Genomic DNA, 18,071 nt, shown 5'->3' on the forward strand with positions numbered 1-18,071 from the left:
CGGGGAGAGGCAGGGCTTTGGCTGGGGTGTGTTGTTGCAGAAAAGTCGATTAAGAAGAAGAGCTCTGAGTCAGCCCCCGGGGCCGGGGCCGTCGGTCGGTGGAGCGCCAGAGAGAGACTGCGTCTTTGTAGTGTTGTTTTTGGTACTGGTTTCACGATGCGCGCTCGTGGTATGAATCACGATGGTTACAAGGGTGATTTTCCCTCAAGAAAACAATCACTCCCCCAAACAATCGTGGAGCCACCCTTTTGGACACTTTGCGTGGATGACTGACTGTCTGTCTGTCTGTCCTGAGGTGGTCTTCCACTGCAGGCCTGGGGTGGGAAGGGAGAGCGGCGCTCAGCCAAAGCACAGCAGAGGCTCGTCCTCCATCTGTGGCCAGGAGTTTCCCATTTTCCTCCTTCATGAGCAGGCTGGCTCCTGGATATGGGGGAGGCCTGAAAAATTTGTGCAAATCTTCAAAATAAAAGACACATAGGATACCCCGCTTTCCCTTTGTCACTCCTTCCCTGCATCCCAAACAGGGTAATGCTTAGAAATGCATCCAACTTCGAGTTCAAAACTGATTATACCCGTGTTTCTTGAACAGCTAATTTGGCTGGCGTGTTATTATTCACCCTCTGCTATTTTCAAACTGTGACACAAAACTAGAGAGAAGAAGAGATTGAAATTTTGACCAGTACGTTATCCTGATACCTGAGATGCTGTGTTGATATGAGAGTATCTTTACCACAAGGACTTTCTTGGTGGTTTTAGAGATCCCAGTGTGAATAAGTAGAAAAAAGCAGAACTAATAGCTAAAAAAGCAAAAATTTTTTTTTTCTTAAAGAAATTGATTAACATGCAAATATGTACTGTATGCATATTAAATATCATTTCAAAATGTGATGGGCAGGAAGCATAAGTGATGCCATTTGGTTTTGTGGCATCAGTGTGGGTTGATTAAGGGGGTGGGGATAAATTTTGGGGATTATTGATATAGCATGAGTAGAGCCAGATGGTTGTATTACACATCTTTTGTGTTCTTGTTTGCTTCTTAAAGCAGTTGCAGAATTTCGCCCTGGGCAAAATTTACTCTTTGCTCGTATGTTCCCCTGTGAATTTACTTTTGACAAAGTAGTTCACAAAGAGGGGAAACGCTGTGCCCGCAAACTCGTCTCTTCCCTTCACGTTTGTGAAGACAGCCCCCTACTTCAGAAATATTTTGTAACTTGTGAAATAAATTAGCAGTAGGTGCAAGTTCAGAGTGTGTGTGTGTGTTGTGTATCGCTCCCCCTCGGTGTGCAGTATTGATTTTCAGAGAATGCCGTTTTTTAGATTTTCCTTGCGGTGTTTTGAAGAAGAAACTGTGGAAATGGCAACCAGTTCAGTTTAATGCACTACTTATGTAGTGTTCTTCCATTAAAGAAATGTTGTCTTAAAGATTAATGAGCTAATTTTTCCACTACTCATTTTTTATTTTAAGTTTTGAGATTGTGGCATACCTGATTCATGTGATCAAAAACACATACTTTGTGGTATTCAGGTTGAGTGGGAGAAGGTTGTGCTAGGTAGGTGTTTGTGACATTTGTTGGAACTGCTTATCACCGGAACCACCAAAATTTACATGTGTTTGTTATTTCCCTTTGAAAGCAATTTTTTATTTCCCATAAAAAGATGGGTTTTTGTAAAGGCTTTGTAAGAAAGAATTTGTCTTTCTTGTGCCTCGCACCAGTTTTTGTGGTGTGTAACTCCATTGATTTGGATGAGGTTATTCCCAGCTTACATTGCTGTAGGCTCCTGGATGATGAGTTCCCTCTGCATCTGGCAATTATAGTGGAAACAGTCCTGCTTATAAACATGTTCTGTCCTCTGCCTGTATCCCTGTGTGAAATGTGTGTTTGCAGAATGTGAGGAGCCTCACCTTGCTCATGGTGATGGGACTTTTATTGGGGACCAATTCATAGTGACACTGATTCTGTGGCCTCATGTCTGCATCGCCTCTCCACACAAAGCTGAGCTCCATGTTTTGCCCAGACTGGGAGCAGCAGCTTTGGGCCCATTTTTTAAAACCAGTACTTCATGTGGAAATGAGGATGGGCAGCTCTGACCCCGTTGAAATATCTGAGTAGTCCAGTCACAAGTCTGAGACCAGAGCAACTTACTCCTCATAATGCTGCCATTGTGCTCATCCGATCTGATCAGTTCTGGAAATGTTTTAGTAAGTCTATCTTACAACACTATAAGAAGATAATCAGCTGCCTTAGAAGGTCCCCATCTGGAGTATAGAGTTCTTTTACTGAAAGATGTTTTGCCTTTCCGAGATAGCTCTCGCATTTCATCATCTGTTGTGCAGAGATGAAGTGCATATGAAAAGTCAGTGACTCTGAATCCATCTGTTGTTATTATTTTCCACTGATAATTGGCTTGAACAATGAAATGTCTGTGTCTGTAGCCTTTGAAACTGTACACCCTGTTTATTTTCTGGAGGTCTTGCTCCCCTCTCCCTCCCTGCTTTTTTTTTTGCCTTTTTTTTTTTTCTTTTTTTTTTGGTTTGTTTTATTTTGGGGTGGGTTTTTTTTTTTGTTTCATTTTTCTCTCAAGCTCATAACTAGTGGAGCTTGTATGAAGATGACATCTTTGACTCTGTGCATCAGTATGTGTCACTCAGCATCTAAAGCTTGCCTGCCAATTTTTTGTCAGGGTCCTGTGTCTGTGCTGTGTGAGTGTTGAGCAGGCTTACAGCAGGAAGACTGGCAGATCCAGAGTTCATAGATATCTAACCTGAAATGTAGTATTTATATCACTTTCTCTATTAAAATATTAATTTAGAGACCAGTATCTAATACCTATGGAATTAGATACTACCTGTAATTGTGCAATATATTCAGTTGCATCCAGTTTTGCACGATGCAGGGTATTAATATTGGATTCCACTAACAGCAGTTCCATTAGCTTGCTCAACCAGTATGAGATATATATGAGCAGGGAGGCATAACTACCAGCCAGAACTGCCAAAACAGTCATTAGAAGCTCCATTGGGATGGACAAAGGCTTTTACACAGTGATACACTGATTAAATTTTGTTCTATGGTTTATTTGCATCAAGGTTAGATCGGTATCATCTGTGTGAACCGTATTATCTGACGCCTTATTTGGAAGGTCATTTCAATGTGAAAATGGTGAACGACACAGGGGCTCTAAAATTTCTCGCAGGATTCTTTCTTGGAGGATTTTTATCCCGTTAGGCTTGACTAGCTCACGTTACCAATGTTTCTGTGCTTTAACCTGGTGAGTTTATCCAAGAAGGTGTAAAAACTCCCTCCACACCATACAAGTGCTCGGTGGAACTGAACACTCTCGATGCCCATTAAAACTGTGAGTTATATCCAGTATCCTTTGAAATAATCTGTGACACATGCTTGAGAATCCAGTCAATGTGTGTTGCATCTTGAAAGGCTGAATTTTCCTGTGCTGCCTGTGTGTAAGTGCTCTTTCAGAATGAAATTTCGGGGCCGGACGCAGTCGTGTCGTCCATGTTACGCTGTAGTCTGGAGCACCAGAGAGTAAGGCAGAGGAGTATAATCTTATTTGTGTTTCAATGGCCATCATTTAATACTGCAAGTTATTAAAAAATAATTAAATTACCAAAACCAACATGTAGCTAGGACTTACAATAAAAGGTCAATGTGATTTGACTCCTTAAGTTAGGAAGGGACACTGGTGAATTCCAATTGCTTTAAAATCGTGCTGCTTCGTTCTATTTCTGGACTGGAAGGATAATAAATAATTTTAAAAATTATTTATTTCTCCAGAAGGAAGAGTAAATCACAGTATATAATTATGTATATTCATTTACAATAATAAATGTTTAGATGTGTTTAGTGGTTATCACAGTCTCTAATTTAGTTGTTTTTTGAAGTAAATATAGTTTGGAGGGGTTGTTTCATGAGAGCAGTATTTTGAAAATAATGTTTTTAAGGAACACTTCAGAAAATTCTTCCTTTTCCCCAAATAAACTAGTAAATAGGTGTGCATTATGTGGTGATTCATAACAGCTAAAATAGGTCTGTGTCTGGAATGTCTTTTATATAGTAAACAAAACAGGGACAGTAAAAGCAAATGCAGATTTAATCTGTCAACTCAGCCAAAAGTCTCTGTATTAATTTAAAATCCTTGTTAAGAAAAGCCCAGGCCAGGAATGTATTAGATTTCAGTACAGTTAATGAAAATTAATTTTACAGGTGGTGTTTGGTTGTGTTTCTTCTGCTGTGGTGAGATGGATGGCTGAGCCAAAGTGGGCACAGCACAGGATTCAGCTCTGTGCCAGAGCAATGCTTAGATTAGAAATGAGCGTTTGGCGTGGAGTTGTTGGTGCTGTTGTTATTTACTATCAGAGGAGCAGAGCGTTTAGCGCTATGATTTGATTTGATTTTGCAGCTCCTATCCCCTTAAACAAGCTGTGTAGCTTGTCAGAGATCAGGACAGGTAGAATGCACAGCAGGCGTCTGATTTGAGCCAGTTACTCATTTGCTGAGTGTTTGTGTTTATGCAAAGGGGCCTCTTCCTGCATATTTAATCTAGAGTAAGGCAGTGGCTTTTGTTGTGTTTAGACCACATACCTTCAGTCCTTCCTTACACTGCAGCCAGTGTTGAAGCACAGAAAGGCTTGATAGTCAAAAGTGCTTTAGTGTTTTCAAACTCTCAACTTTCTGCAGTTGGTTGGGAATTACTGTGCAGCTCTAAGCCTTTTTCTTCGTCATTAATGGGTAAGTTTTCACTCGGTAGAATAAGATACTTTTGTTTCTGTTCCATTTTAAAAATGCACAAAATATTTGTTTGTTTGTAGTTGTCCAAACCTCCTTGAGCAGAACTGGTCCACTGAGGGAGTTTGTTGCAGGGAATTAGATGAAGAATACAGGTGTTTCTGGAATATACTTCTGAACCAAGTATTAAATGCCATATTGCAATAGGCAGGTATTTGCGGGGCGGGGAAGTTGATGGGGGGGGATGAGTTCGGTGTTATTATTCTTTGTACTAACAAATCCTGTTTTGTAACTGTCCTGAAGATAATGCTTCCATTGTTAGCTAAAAGCTTTCAAACAGTGAGCAACGCAGAACTGCAAAAGAAGCAGCAAGAAAAAAAAAAAAAAAAAAGGAGGAGGAGGGGGGGAGGAAAAAAAAAAAAAGCAACCCTCTGGTCTTTATTGTTTCCTTTGCAAGGGTCCTCACTCGAATGTCTGCGCTGTAATAGGGAGGTTTTTCTTATGTGGAAATTGAATCGTCTCTTCATTGATATTAATAGCACACTAGAGATGTTAGCCATGATGCAGAGTACCAGAGCTGTGGAGTAGGAAACCTGATATTGCAGGGGGAAAAAATGACAGTCCTATTGCTCCTCAGTGTGGGAGACATCCCTCCCCGAGAGCGGAGTTTGCATAATGGCATCCTGCCTCAACTATTTACTTAAAGGTATTTTAATCTCGGGCTCTTTCTTTTAGTACAGGCGTAATTACTGCCGCTCGCTCCTGCACTTATTAACTGCGCAGCTCGGTTTCTGATTCCGTCTGGACAAATTAGTTTTAAAAATGACTTTGGAGAGAATCCGTGCGGTGTGCCTGCACAATGTACACAGTGTATACGTAATGTGTGCTGGGTTGGGAGAGCGTCGGGGTCCGACGGGAAGGAATTGGCATCAAAAATTCAAGGAAAGACGACAAAGGGCACGTCTTGGAGGCTGAGGGCTGAAGCACAGACAGCGCTCGGAGAAATGTGGAAAATGTGCGGCGAGGCCAGAAGTAGTAGTTTTGGTTCCCAATTAACTATTTCCTTCGTTTGAGTAACTCCTCTCAAACAGAAGAGTGTGCTGTTCCACCACATGTTGGAAAGTGTGAGAATCTGAATAAAATTTCATCAACCTTATTAAAATATGTAGGGACTTTGGTCTTCTTGGGTACGAATCAGCCTACAGACTCAGAGGCATTTATTAACAATAAGACTGCTGAGGTTTTTTAATAACAAAATTACAAATACCGTGTCTAATTGTAAGTGTATTACTTTTATGCACCAGTTAAAAAAAAAAAAAACTTTTTATGAGGAAAAGTACCTCAGTCAAAGCACCTCGTGTGATTAGTGCTATTGTATTCTTAAATTTTGATTGATAGAGATAATAGTTTTCACTTAAAAATACAGACAGGTACTTTAACTTTCCATGACAATAGCTATTTGCATTTCTTTTATCTTTTTGTTTAACATTTGTGGGGGTTGGGACGGATTTGATTATTAACTCTTATTGCACACCGAGGTAAATGCTAAAACAAAGCTTTTGTTAAAGCTTCAAAAGGTAAAGCAGCAAATATTGTTTTTAGGCTTCAATATTTAAAGGCTGTTAAAGGATACCTCGAAAATATTTTCACATGACCACGGCCAGGAGTGTCACTCGCCTGCCAGGTAAGGGACGGGACGGGGGCGGCGGGGGAGGCTGCGGCGGGGAAGTGCCCCCGAGCAGCGCCGGGGTCACGGCACGGGGGGGCCGGTGTGACCCGTGGCACTGTGCCCGTGTGTGAGGAAAGCAGTGCCAGCCTTGCCCGAGGCCCCGCGGTGAACCCCGGCCGGGCAGCGGCGGGACCGGCCCCGGTGGCCGCGGCGGTGCCGCCGCCGGGCACGGGCATCCTCCGCCCGCTGCCGGCCGGGGAGGTCAGGCTCCGGGAGGAGAGTTGTAGCACAGGCATTAAATGGTTAAGGCCGGCACTGAGGCACGGGGAGTTATTTTAAGACTCGGGGAAGATGTGGCGATACGAGCCAGGCGGCGGCGTTTGATGGCTGGCTGTGGCTCCGGGAGATGGTGGCCCCTGGCTCGGGGCGGTGGGACGTGGCCCGGGGAGATGGGGTCTGCCCCGGGGATGGCCTCTCCTCACCTGGCAGGCTGGGTGGCTCCCGGGAGCGCCTTCCCTGCACCTGGCATGGATTCGGTGAGGGCCAGCGCTGTCACACAGGAGAGGCAAACCAGCAATCCATCAGTCAGAGATGCAGGACTGAGCGATCGCGGTGCAGAGCCCGTGTTGGAAGCGAGCTGTTCCCAACTTGCCTGCGAACTGCACCCGTGTGTTCCCTGTAAGAGCTGTTAAAAAGCGGGGGAGGAACGAATCGTGATTAGTTTTGTAGATTTGGCTTACACCGAGTTATTCTTTTCCAAGGTTACGGTGGACTTGAAAGGTAATATTATTTTGAAAGAGCGAAATGTGCTGTGCGTAGCTTTGTCCTCGTGCTGCTATTTATTTTTATTTTATTTTATTTCTGTTTGGAATAAATAATAAGCACCAGCCAGAGATCCCGAACAGCCTGCTAATGACTGAAAAGGAAAATACAGTATGATTTGCTCCCTCCTTCCACTGAGAAAAGCAGCAAGGTAGTGAGCACTGATATCCCTGTGTTTTGGCCTGTACCAAATCCACTTCCCCCTCTTCAAAGAAAGGTGGAAGAAGTGCACTTAGTCTCTCAACAGTTTCACTGTTCACCTGCATTTCACTTTCTTAGGAGGTAGTAATGACTCCTGGTACAGAAAAACTCCTGTGCCATGCCTCCTGAGAAATAATAAATGCTGCACAATAAAAAGTGGCCACCTTGACAGTGGTCAGAAAAAATACTCTCAGATTATTTGAAGGCATTAGTTTAATATATATATTTTTTTTTCAAGTTGCTAGGTGGCTCTTTAAAAATAAAATAGGTGTGATAAAACTGACGAGACAACTGCTGACCGTCCTCAAAACAGTTCTACACATGATTTGTGTTAGTGCAAGTAACCCAGCTGAGTGCACTGGGTGAGGAAAATAACCTGTGTGCAGGACTGGCCCACGGGTCTGCCTGGTACCAGATGTTTTCTCCACAATCAGTGTACATCCTGTGTTTTCAGAACCAGCAAAATACCAAATAAAAAACATTTTTATTTTTCACTTACAAATATGTGGTTGATAAAATCACGGACCGTGTCTTTTCTTGCATAGGACAAGAAAATAATTATGATGAGAATAGTGGGACATATTTCATATTTCAGCCTGCGTGCAGTTGAATGTGACTCAGGGAGTTTTGAGGGGAAAGAACAGCTGTATTAGGTGGTTACGGTTCACTTTATTTAGAAGAAATTACTGCACAGAAGTGCTTATTTTGGTGATCGGGTTTTGGTATTTTAAAACTTTCAGGAAGCTTTTTAGTAAATATTTTAATCAGACACATTAAATACATTTCAGCTGGTCTTATAAAAGAAAAATCAAAATCTAATTTCAAAACCAATTTTTTCTTGTGCTATCAGGTGCGATTGTCTGTTTTATCTTTTTTAATATTTTTTTTTAAAGGGTGCTTTCTAGGTAATGAAGGGGAGAATCCTTTGCTGCTTAATTCCTGTAATAGATTGTAGGCTTCTGAGGGCTGGGACACTGACAAAAAAATGTACATGCGTAATTCTGAGCAGAGGAGCAGCTCAACTGGTGTTCTACTTTCCTGTGTAAAATTACTCAGAGCCAGTTTGTGTGGGATCAAGGTCCTTGTTAATCTATTTTTGGCTATACCCAAGGCTGTTCTCATTTAGATATTAGTAAAAATGTTAGAGTTTTAAGTAGACTTTCATTTTGCAATCGTCTCTGTTTCTGAGTATTCTCTGTATTATTGGTTAAATTTGGCTTTGCAAGTGATGCCTTGGAATTAGGGCTCCATCCTGCAGCCTCCCTGGAATGACCTCGCTGCCCAGGAGGAGAAGATCACTAAATCAAATAAATGTTGTGGGATCAGAAGAGTTACGAGGTCCAGCCCAAGAGCAGGTGCAATGGCAAAGCTGCTGATCTTTGCCTGGTCCCGTGGGACCAGGTGAGGAGGTAGGACCTGATCCAGGACAAGAGTGGGGCTTTCTGTTGGAAGAGGTTATGACACTGGTTCAGGGCATGATTTTATTAAAATTATTGTTGTCTTTCCAAAATCCTCCCCAAAACACTGTTTTAAAAAGTATGTTTATATCCAAGGATTTCAAACTGTGTTACAATTGCCTGTCTCGCTAGTGGGTAAACTGAGGCAGGTGGTGAACAAACCTGACATTTTCAGGAATATTTGGTAAAATCTGTTCAGGGCACAGAGTTTTGTGTGGACTTTTCCTCGTGTACGGAATCGGTTGAGCCTTGGAGGTGGCACTGAGGGTGCTTTGAGACCTTCTCTCCACTCATCAGGCAGCAGGACCACTGCTGCTTGCTTGCAAAGTGGATTTTTGTTTGTGGTTTGGTTTTCTATTTTAATCATCTCCTTGGGGGGAAAATATGAGTGTAGCGAAATGTCTTGCTTTGGTAGGATGGGATTTTTTCTTTGTTTGCTCCATACACACACTTACAGTGTTGATGGTACTTTGTGTTTATCTTAAAGACAGCATGATGGAAGGAATGTGTGTTGCCTACATCAATTCACTCACCCGTATAAACAGTTTCAGGAGGAAAATCTGTATTTGTGTTTCTATGTTTTGAGATACTCAACTTTTAGACTATTAATGAGAAAATTTCACAGGTGGGAACAGCTGTTTCTGCTGCTCATTTTAACTTTAATGGTACATTATCCATATTTTTGAAAGCCAGGTAACATATAACAGGAGTTTGATAACCAAAAATTAAAGCAGTCTGGATTTCAATCAGGGAAGAACTTGTGAGGAGAGCTGAGTCCTTCTCAGCCCCCTGTAGACCCTGTTGGTCTGCCACCAGCTGATTGTTGGGCTGGCTTTCCTTGGAGTGTGTTTGGTTCATGCAAAACAAATGTGTTTAGAAAATGATACCTGCCTTTTTCAGCACTGCCCAAAGAGATACCGAATGCACATTTTATGCAAACATGTAATTTTCAGCAGCTTCCTTAAAAAGTACATTTTAAGATGGTTCATTTGCTATCATGAAGACTCAGGGTAGAACTGAAGTCTGCTTGCCAAAATACTGCCAAAATAAGGATGTGACTGCCAAATACCCAGAAAATTTATAAAACAGATAAATATGAAAAGAGGTTTAAAGTGTCAAACCCAAGATAACCCCTGCAGCAAAGCAGGATAAAAGCCTTTATTGTTGCTAATCTAAGAGCACATCACATGTCGGAGGTCATGTATTTTACATAAAAGATGTATTGTTTTACATACTCTCAGGAAGGTGAGCCCTGACCTATTATGATGGAGTAGTGTTATGTCCTTTACAGTGCAGAATCAGGAATGTCTTACATGCATACCTCAGCAAGGCACAGGGCTTCCTATACAGCAAACATGTACAAATTTTGGCCCCTGATGTTCTGGTACTGCATTACAAGAACTGTGAAGAGCTTCTCACTCAAAACATATTAAAAAAATATGAACTAAAGTGCTAGTGAGCAACAGATAAAACCAATAATCATTTCTTATCAAGGTAACCTTTTTCTCCCAGCTAAAAATAATCAGGTTTCAATGGTAAAGAAGTAATGCCTCATTCTCATTGTGAGAACATTTTTCCTTCCAAAATAAATGGTTCATATTCTTTTGAAAGAACTTAGTGAAGATTCTGATTTTTTTCCCAGAGGTTGGTATTTTACTGCTTCAGTAAAAAGCTTCACCTAGTGATGTAAATAGCACAACTTACCATTTGGTGAGTTTCACAAACACCCCCAAAACTCCACATCACTGTGTGAATTTTATGAAATGGAGTTTCACGTAGCTCTGTCTTACACATCCACATGTCACTGACTTTCCGTTTTGTATGAAGTCATCTGTGTCACCAAATTATCGCGTATTTCTTTCTGTCTATATTACATATTACTCTGTACCCCTGCGGCAGAAGATCAACATTTCAGTGAAATTATGTTATAATTTTACTCTGTTAAGGTATTTGGTCAATTGATGTGGAATTAATTCTGAACGCTGTTAGTGGTTTGAGTTAGTAACTTGATCTAAATTAATAAACAAATGTTTTTCTTTTCTCTTGTACCATATGTTGATCCCAATTACATGAACAGAAAGTGGCAGATTGTCATGTTTCTTAAAAGATTACATACTCTTTTGCATAAGAGAGAGTACACAAGATGCAGTAATATACAGGGTAAAAAAAACCTACACGTGCTGTTTTCTCCCTCCTACTTTTTATAAAGATACACTTTAATTATTCCTCCTTTTAATACCCACTGCTCTCACCACCTTGACGTGCTTGGCGTGCTCTTGGTAATGCTTAATGAGAAGATATCCCAAGACAGTAAACAACTTTCTGAATCAGGAAGATGCAGCTAGTTCTAAAATCTCATCTAGGACTGTATCTCTATGGAAAAGGATGAGAAAAAAGAAAGGATCCAGAAGATAAAATATCGGTGGTTACAAATGGTCTTAAAATGCCTTAAGTAAGGAGAACCCATGCAGACAATAGTCAGATTTCTGAAACAAAGAGCTGAACTCATTTATTATTCAAACTGAAAATAGATTGATAGACATCAAGATTAAGAAAGTTTATGTTAGAGAACAAAGATGTCTCATCTCCGTGGGGTTTTTTGCTTCTCTTTTTCTCCTCCCAAAGACCAAGTTGTTTGTGCTGAACTGAAGAACCTCACACTAGCTGGTACTGATAAGCAGCAGTCCTGTGACTTGATTGTTTTTATTAACTCTCTCTGAAAGTCATTCACCATTAAACACGATTAGATTCATTTGTTGCTTTATTTATGTTTGTACTTGCAAATGTGGTGCCAATGAAAATGCTTTGGGTGTTGCTGCTGACACTGACCCACAGTCACGTGTGTTACCTCCTTTCTCTGCAGGGTAAGAAGAGTGACCTTTTTGGGCGGCTGTAACTGAAGATTGCTTTACAGGAGCAACTGAAGAAGGTAAATACAAATATACTGTTTTTTACACAATTTTTGAAATATGTCTGAACAAAAGATCTGATCCTGCAAACCCCAGGACCGTACCTTAGCTGCACAAGTAAAGGCTTTTCTGGCAACATGGATAAAGTTTGCAGGATTGGGCTTGGACCTTTGGGCATAAATGCCGTGCCTTAAAACTCATATTTTGCCTGAGAAGCCAATGGTTTAGGTGGTTTATTGAGGAGCAAGGCCAAAAAGATGCACTTTTTGGCCTTCAGCCATGTTTCCAGAAGGTTGTTTGGTAACTGGGCAGAGCCTGTGTGGGAATGGGAGGACCCTGCTCTGGCTGGTCTTCATGGCAGGTCCATGGCTGCTGGGCTGGGGGTGCAGTGGCACAGCCTGTGGCAAGGTCCCCTTACCGAGGCAAATCCCTGGAGAGTGGTCAAATCAGCTTCAGTGCTACTTCATCCCAGGCTGAGACACTCCTGGATTTGCAGCAGCACGTCAAGCAGAGCAGGAGAGCAAAATTTAGCCGTTAATTTGATTGCTTATTATCCCTGCAAAAGTTAAAACACATGCTTTTTAGTCTTTTGGAGCACAGCAAAAAGGAAAGAAATATCACTCTCTGCAAAATGATTTTTATTTAAAGCAGCGTGAAAGTCCTTTGCTTCTAAATTAACTCCTTGCCTCTCTTCTGGTCCAAAGTTTCAAGTTGGGAAGGAATATTAACATCACAAAAGTGGTGATTCACAAAATTAACTCGAAGAAGAGAAGAGTAACGCAGATCAGTGTTTGGTGCTGAAGGGTGTCATCTGACTGAGGTTCATATGGCTGCTTTATAATCACCTTCTTTCAGAAATTAATAGTCGGTTAAGCACCATAGCAACAAGCAACACTGATGTAAGCGCTGAGCAGTGGCTGCTGTTCGCTGTGATGTCAGTGCTCGTTAGTGCTGTTCTCTTGACCTTGTTTGAATATAAAATGGTGATTTCATTTTAAACTTAGAATTTTACAGAATGACTAAATGCATTGGAGGGAATTAGAGCTATTTTTATTTTTAATTTTATTAAAATGTACTTGAAGGGGGGAAAAAAGATGTCCCTGTTCTCTTCTGTTTTAAATTAAAATAGATCTGAGGATGATCTGGGGTTTTTTTTTCAGTTCTTTGTTGCCAAAAATATCTATTTAGTTAGGATGAAATTCATGAAGTTCAAGTGAATATTGCAATCCTTGGCCATGCCAGTGGTATATGTCAGCTATATGATATATCCCTCTCTTCAAGATTTGAATCTTACTGGTTTGTTTTTTTATGGTGGAGCCCATGAAGTATTAGATGTATTTCAGCTACCAGAGAAGAAGCAGATCGAGCAGTTTAAGGAGGTAGTGATTCTTTGCTCTGCAGTGTTGTTCGTCCTTTGAGTTTTTGTGAAGAAGGGAAGAATTTGAAGTCCCAGGTGCATCCGAGGGCCTCACAATTAATTAATGAGTCTCTTTCTCCTGGCTCATGTGTGGCTGTATCCTATGTGACCCAGGAAAATTCGGAATTTTGCAGGACACTACCTTTAGACTCCCTGATGCTTTAGTCTGTGTCTCCAAAAGCAGATCTGTTTGTGTCACTACCATCAGTGCACCACTCAGGCACACATCCCCTCTGTCACTCATCCTTCAGCAGAAAGCAGTTTGGGTGATTCACTGGAAAAGACCATTAGATTTTTCAGCCTGATCTCTTGTGTATCATAGGTTATTGATTCTCACCCCTGAGCAGAGCTGGTAAGCTGAGTTCAGCCAAGCTCTGTTTCCTAGAAGCTGGTTCAGGCTCAGGGGGAAAGACACTGAGGACTGGACAAGCATGCAGCAGTGGTGTGTGCAGGTGGATCTGTGTTCAAGGATATGTTATCAAACTGCTCAACAGAATTTAAAACCTAATGGAAAACAAGCTGTTCAACACGTTTTTTAATGTCAGGATTGTTTCTCCAAGAAGCTTTGGCTCTGTCCTGCTTCTGCTGCAGCAAGGGGTGCAGTTTTCAACGAAAACCTATTTATTGCAGGATCGGTCTGTAGTCTTGCAACATATTTCATAAAATAAAGCCATAATGAATGATATGTGGTCCAAGGAACTGGATGTCAAATTTAAACTGGGTGAGAATTGAAACCGCTGAGATAATAAACCACGAGAATAGGAGATAGTAATGGAAATAGTGATAGAGCCCTAATTAGAGCAGTGCCACTGAAACAGGGAAGGTTAAGGGTTTGGTTGATTGAGTTTGAGCTCAATTGCTTGATAGCTTAATTTCAGGTGAAATCCCATCTCCTGAGTTAGCGGTTAAGCCGCTCAGAGCAGTTGCAGAGCAGGACTCTGCTCCTTGAGGAGCAGCCGCGTGGCCCCGGGCGTCCCAGCCTGGCCCCGGGCATGCGGGCTGGGAGGCAGCTCAGAGCTGGCAAAATAGATTTTTATTCTGCGTGTTTTGTTTGCTTTCCCTTTTTTTTTTCCCCTTTCTTTTTTTTTTCTTTTCTTTTTTTTTTTTCTGTGAGCTCCAAGGCGCTCTGAAGCACAAACAGCAGAACAGATACAGCAAGGGGCTTTGATGGTTAAACCTTCAGAATTAAGATGTTTACATTCTCCTTTATTTAGCACTGTTATGCATAATGTCTAATTATATGCCAGTTTTGCCTCAAAGTAAGAATTCGAAATGTTTGATTTGGGGAGAAGGGAAATGTATTTTTACAGAATTATGGACAATAGTATTAGTTTTCCAGGAGCAGTCATTTGTTTAAATGTAGTAAAAGCATTTTCAATAATCAAACAGCATTCAGTGAGCATTGTAAATCAGGGATACCTTGCATGCTGAAAAATTGAAAAGTACAGAACATGCTACTAAAATTGTACATTATTGATAACAAAAGGCACGTGTAGACTTTTCAGATAGCAAAGATAGAATTCTTTAGAAAATCTTTAACGGCCAAAAATCAACACAAAGGATTTAGCAAAGTTGCACTTAGTTTAGAATTTCAAATCTTAATGCTTGTCAGAGTTAAATGCTGATTAAATATTGATAATAAACCAGAAGCTGCCTGCTGAAACTCAGGGCTGAATGAGATGATCAACAGATAAATCTGTGAGTTTGTGCTTTAAATTTCTTACATAGGTGTATTTTCTCCTCTGTTCCCTTTAAACCAGGAGAAAGGTCAGAAGAACTTTTTCTCCTAAGCTCAATACAAAAAAATGGGTGGTGTAGTTGGTCTATGTGAAAAACAAAGCAGACAAAAAAAATTTACTTTTTTCCAACTTTGTTTCATCAGGAAGAGAAATGGTTCTCAAACCAGGTCATCAAGTCACTGTACCATGTCTTTGCTGGGCATTGCAGGCAAAAGTCAAAAGCCTGAAACCAACTCTTTCAGACACATTTCTGCTTCTGAAAGGCTCAGCAGTTTCTCCCCAGCACTCTTCCTTGCTGGGAAATTCCAGAAGAGGTGCTGGTGATGTCCTTAGTCCTACTTTTTATACTGGCTTGGGTGGCAGGAGTGTTCGCACATCAGGCAGTGGGAAGTTGGTAGGATGATGTTTTCCTAGTGAATTTGGCACCTTGACTCTTCCTGCTTTTGACCTAAAGGTCTTAAAGCATATTAGGAAGCAGAAACAGCTCATGTCCCTGGAACATGTGGTATGCAGCTACTTCTGAATATGGGCTGGGTGCAGTCACAAGGAAGGCTGTAACAGAGCAGGCAATCTGGTTCTTGGACATTTCCTCCAGTTTTCTCTGCAATAGGCCCAAATTACACAGAGCTGTACTGGAAACATTTTGCATGAGCACTTGTGTGACCCTCAGCTGGAAACAGGGACTGGAGAGACTGACCCCATTGATCCCTGCTGGGGTGGTAGTCCTGTGGCTGGAGTGATCAGTGTCTGTCAGGCCTCATCTAAGACTGGATTTATTCACTTTTGGATTATTGGGAGAAGTTGTAACATCTTAATTGTTAAGAATGTTGAGTTACTGGAAGATCCTAAGGTCACACCGTTTCTTTTCACAAAGGTACAGTGTGGTGCAAAGTGTTTCTGTATTCATTAGTAACAGAAATTACAACATTACCTGCGTGTTTTGGGGCAAACCCTAAGAAGTCTGTGTGGGGGTCACTGGAAACACAAAGTGTTTGAAGGTCTTACCTATTTGAGTGAAAAGTTGAGTCCAGACATGTGGGAAGCTGTGACTTTTCTGAGCAATTAAGTCAAGAAGATGTAGAAGATAGATTGAGACATTTTGGGATAATTTAAGAAGTATCTGAGCAAATCTCATTAACATGGCCCACTAGCTTGCTGTATTGAAGACTTCAAAGATCTGTCAGAGGAGTTCTTTCTGTGCTATTGTCTGCCAGCATTAGCAATCTCGAGAGAACATGTTTCTTTTGTTTTCGTTTGGCCCATTTAGCTTTCCTTCTCTTTATTCTTCTTAATATTCCTTAATATCTTATAAATCTTCAAGTGGGTTGATACAAAAATATGTTTTCTCTGCTTTAAGATAGTCAGTAGCAGGTTTTGATCCTCTTATCTGATGCTTTTGGACCAAATCTTTCTGGTCTTCAAGAAGACTGCTTAAATGAGCAAGATTTGGCCAGCATTTTGCATAATCCCACAGTGTTTCTCCTGTTAGTACCATCACCAATCCATGAAGAACATGGAACACAAGGCTGAGAGGTTCACACACACCTCCAGATTTTCCTCATCTGCACCCACAGATCAGGTGCAGGTATTGAAACAAATTCATGTACTGAAAATGGCCCAACATGTAAAGGTTGCAAATTAAGCAGCCAAAAAGGATGCACTGATGTTTGTCAGTGCAAGTGCATCAAAGAAACAGCTCATAATACACCATGTGATGCAGACTGTGCAATTTCTGGCCTGGTTCTTCAAAACCAAGCTGGAGAATATGTCAGGATCTGCTGCATTTTATCACAGCTTGGCTGAGGAAAGAACTGGGAATGGCAAAGGCAGGAGCAGCATTGGTCTGTTGTTCCAGAAGCAGGGCACAACCTCCAGTTCAGATGGCCTGAACTCATGCTTGGTGTCAAACACAGAATGTGATGGAAATACCCAGTTTCAAGGTTTCCTTCTGGAGCAGACACTGAACTCCGAATTCAGAGCTGTGCTAACACCTTTTTACAAGTTATGCTGCTGGGCCAGTGGTTACAGTGATGGTTTTCTCTTGCTTGTAATAGGCTTGGTGGGCTTCCAAACACACCAGTGCTGTCTGCTGGGGTCTCATGGCCCTGCCTGTCTCTCAGCACAAGGGCAAGAGCCACCTGCAGGCTTGGAACCTGCCTTTGGAACACTCACATCACAGACAGTGAACATTCCCATGTGGTAAAATCTGGAGATGTGAGAAAATCACTCCAGAAATAGATTCTTATTGCATATTTTATTTGGTCATCTGTAAGGTCGCTGCCTGTTGCCTGCTCCCACACCAGAAGTATATCTTCCATGATGTTTAAGTTATTGTTGTACAGCAGTGGCATCCGTGTTTTACAAGGGTTACAAGACCAGTGATGTCAGTGGGCATTATGGGAGACCTCCCTTTTTAATCTGGTAGCTCATCCTAGGGCCAGGGCATTGAAGAAAAGAAAAAAAGTTACTTTTTGGTCCTGATTGCCTGCCCATATTTCTCATTGCAACATATGAGAGCATTTTTCACTCAGATAATGGCAGGAACTTCAGACACCACCTCTGAGATGTTTAATTGTTCGGTGTTTCTCCCAGTGCAATCTGTGAATTTAATTTCTGGCTCTTCCACCTCTGCTGGGCCTATACTTTTCAGTGTGTTTTGCGTAATATTGCCTAATTGCTGAAATGGGTAATTTCTGCCTCTGAGCTCACTGTTTATTTTTTTAGTAGGGTAGCACAAACATTTGGACATTTGTAACTAAGACTCTGACGTCATTTCTATTGCAAACCATTAATATCCAAGTTTATAATACGGCTTTTCAAAATAGATTTTTTGTTGAAATATGATGATCAGTTGTTTTTTTTTTTAAAGGGTAAAATTGTTCTCCCTCCCCTTTAAAAAAAAAAGGACAAACTGGCATCCTTTGAATAATAGGTTCTACTTCCTTCTCCCGTCATACCCTTTTTGTTAGTTTTGATAGCCCCTGTATTTATCTTTATTAGTTGTACTACAAGTGTTTCATCTAATCCTCTGACTTATTAAGGGTTAGTGGATCCCAGCACTGGAAGGAAATGTCTGTGGAAGGGGCAGAGCATTTCCTGCTCCTGGGGCACT

At 41.3% G+C, this 18,071-nt stretch overlaps 1 protein-coding gene across 5 annotated transcripts in view; it reads left to right on the forward strand.

The window, feature by feature from the left end:
* Nucleotides 1-18,071, forward strand: part of FOXP1 (forkhead box P1) — a 379,483-nt gene that overhangs the window by 147,486 nt on the left and 213,926 nt on the right. For all 5 annotated transcript variants that reach the window (XM_063411788.1, XM_063411793.1, XM_063411794.1 and 2 more), the window contains exon 3: nt 11,758-11,823. The gene's annotated coding sequence lies outside the window, so the exon portion shown is untranslated. The remainder of the gene's footprint in view (nt 1-11,757; nt 11,824-18,071) is intronic.

This window comes from Prinia subflava, chromosome 14 (assembly GCF_021018805.1).
Source record: "Prinia subflava isolate CZ2003 ecotype Zambia chromosome 14, Cam_Psub_1.2, whole genome shotgun sequence".
Lineage (NCBI taxonomy): Eukaryota > Metazoa > Chordata > Aves > Passeriformes > Cisticolidae > Prinia > Prinia subflava.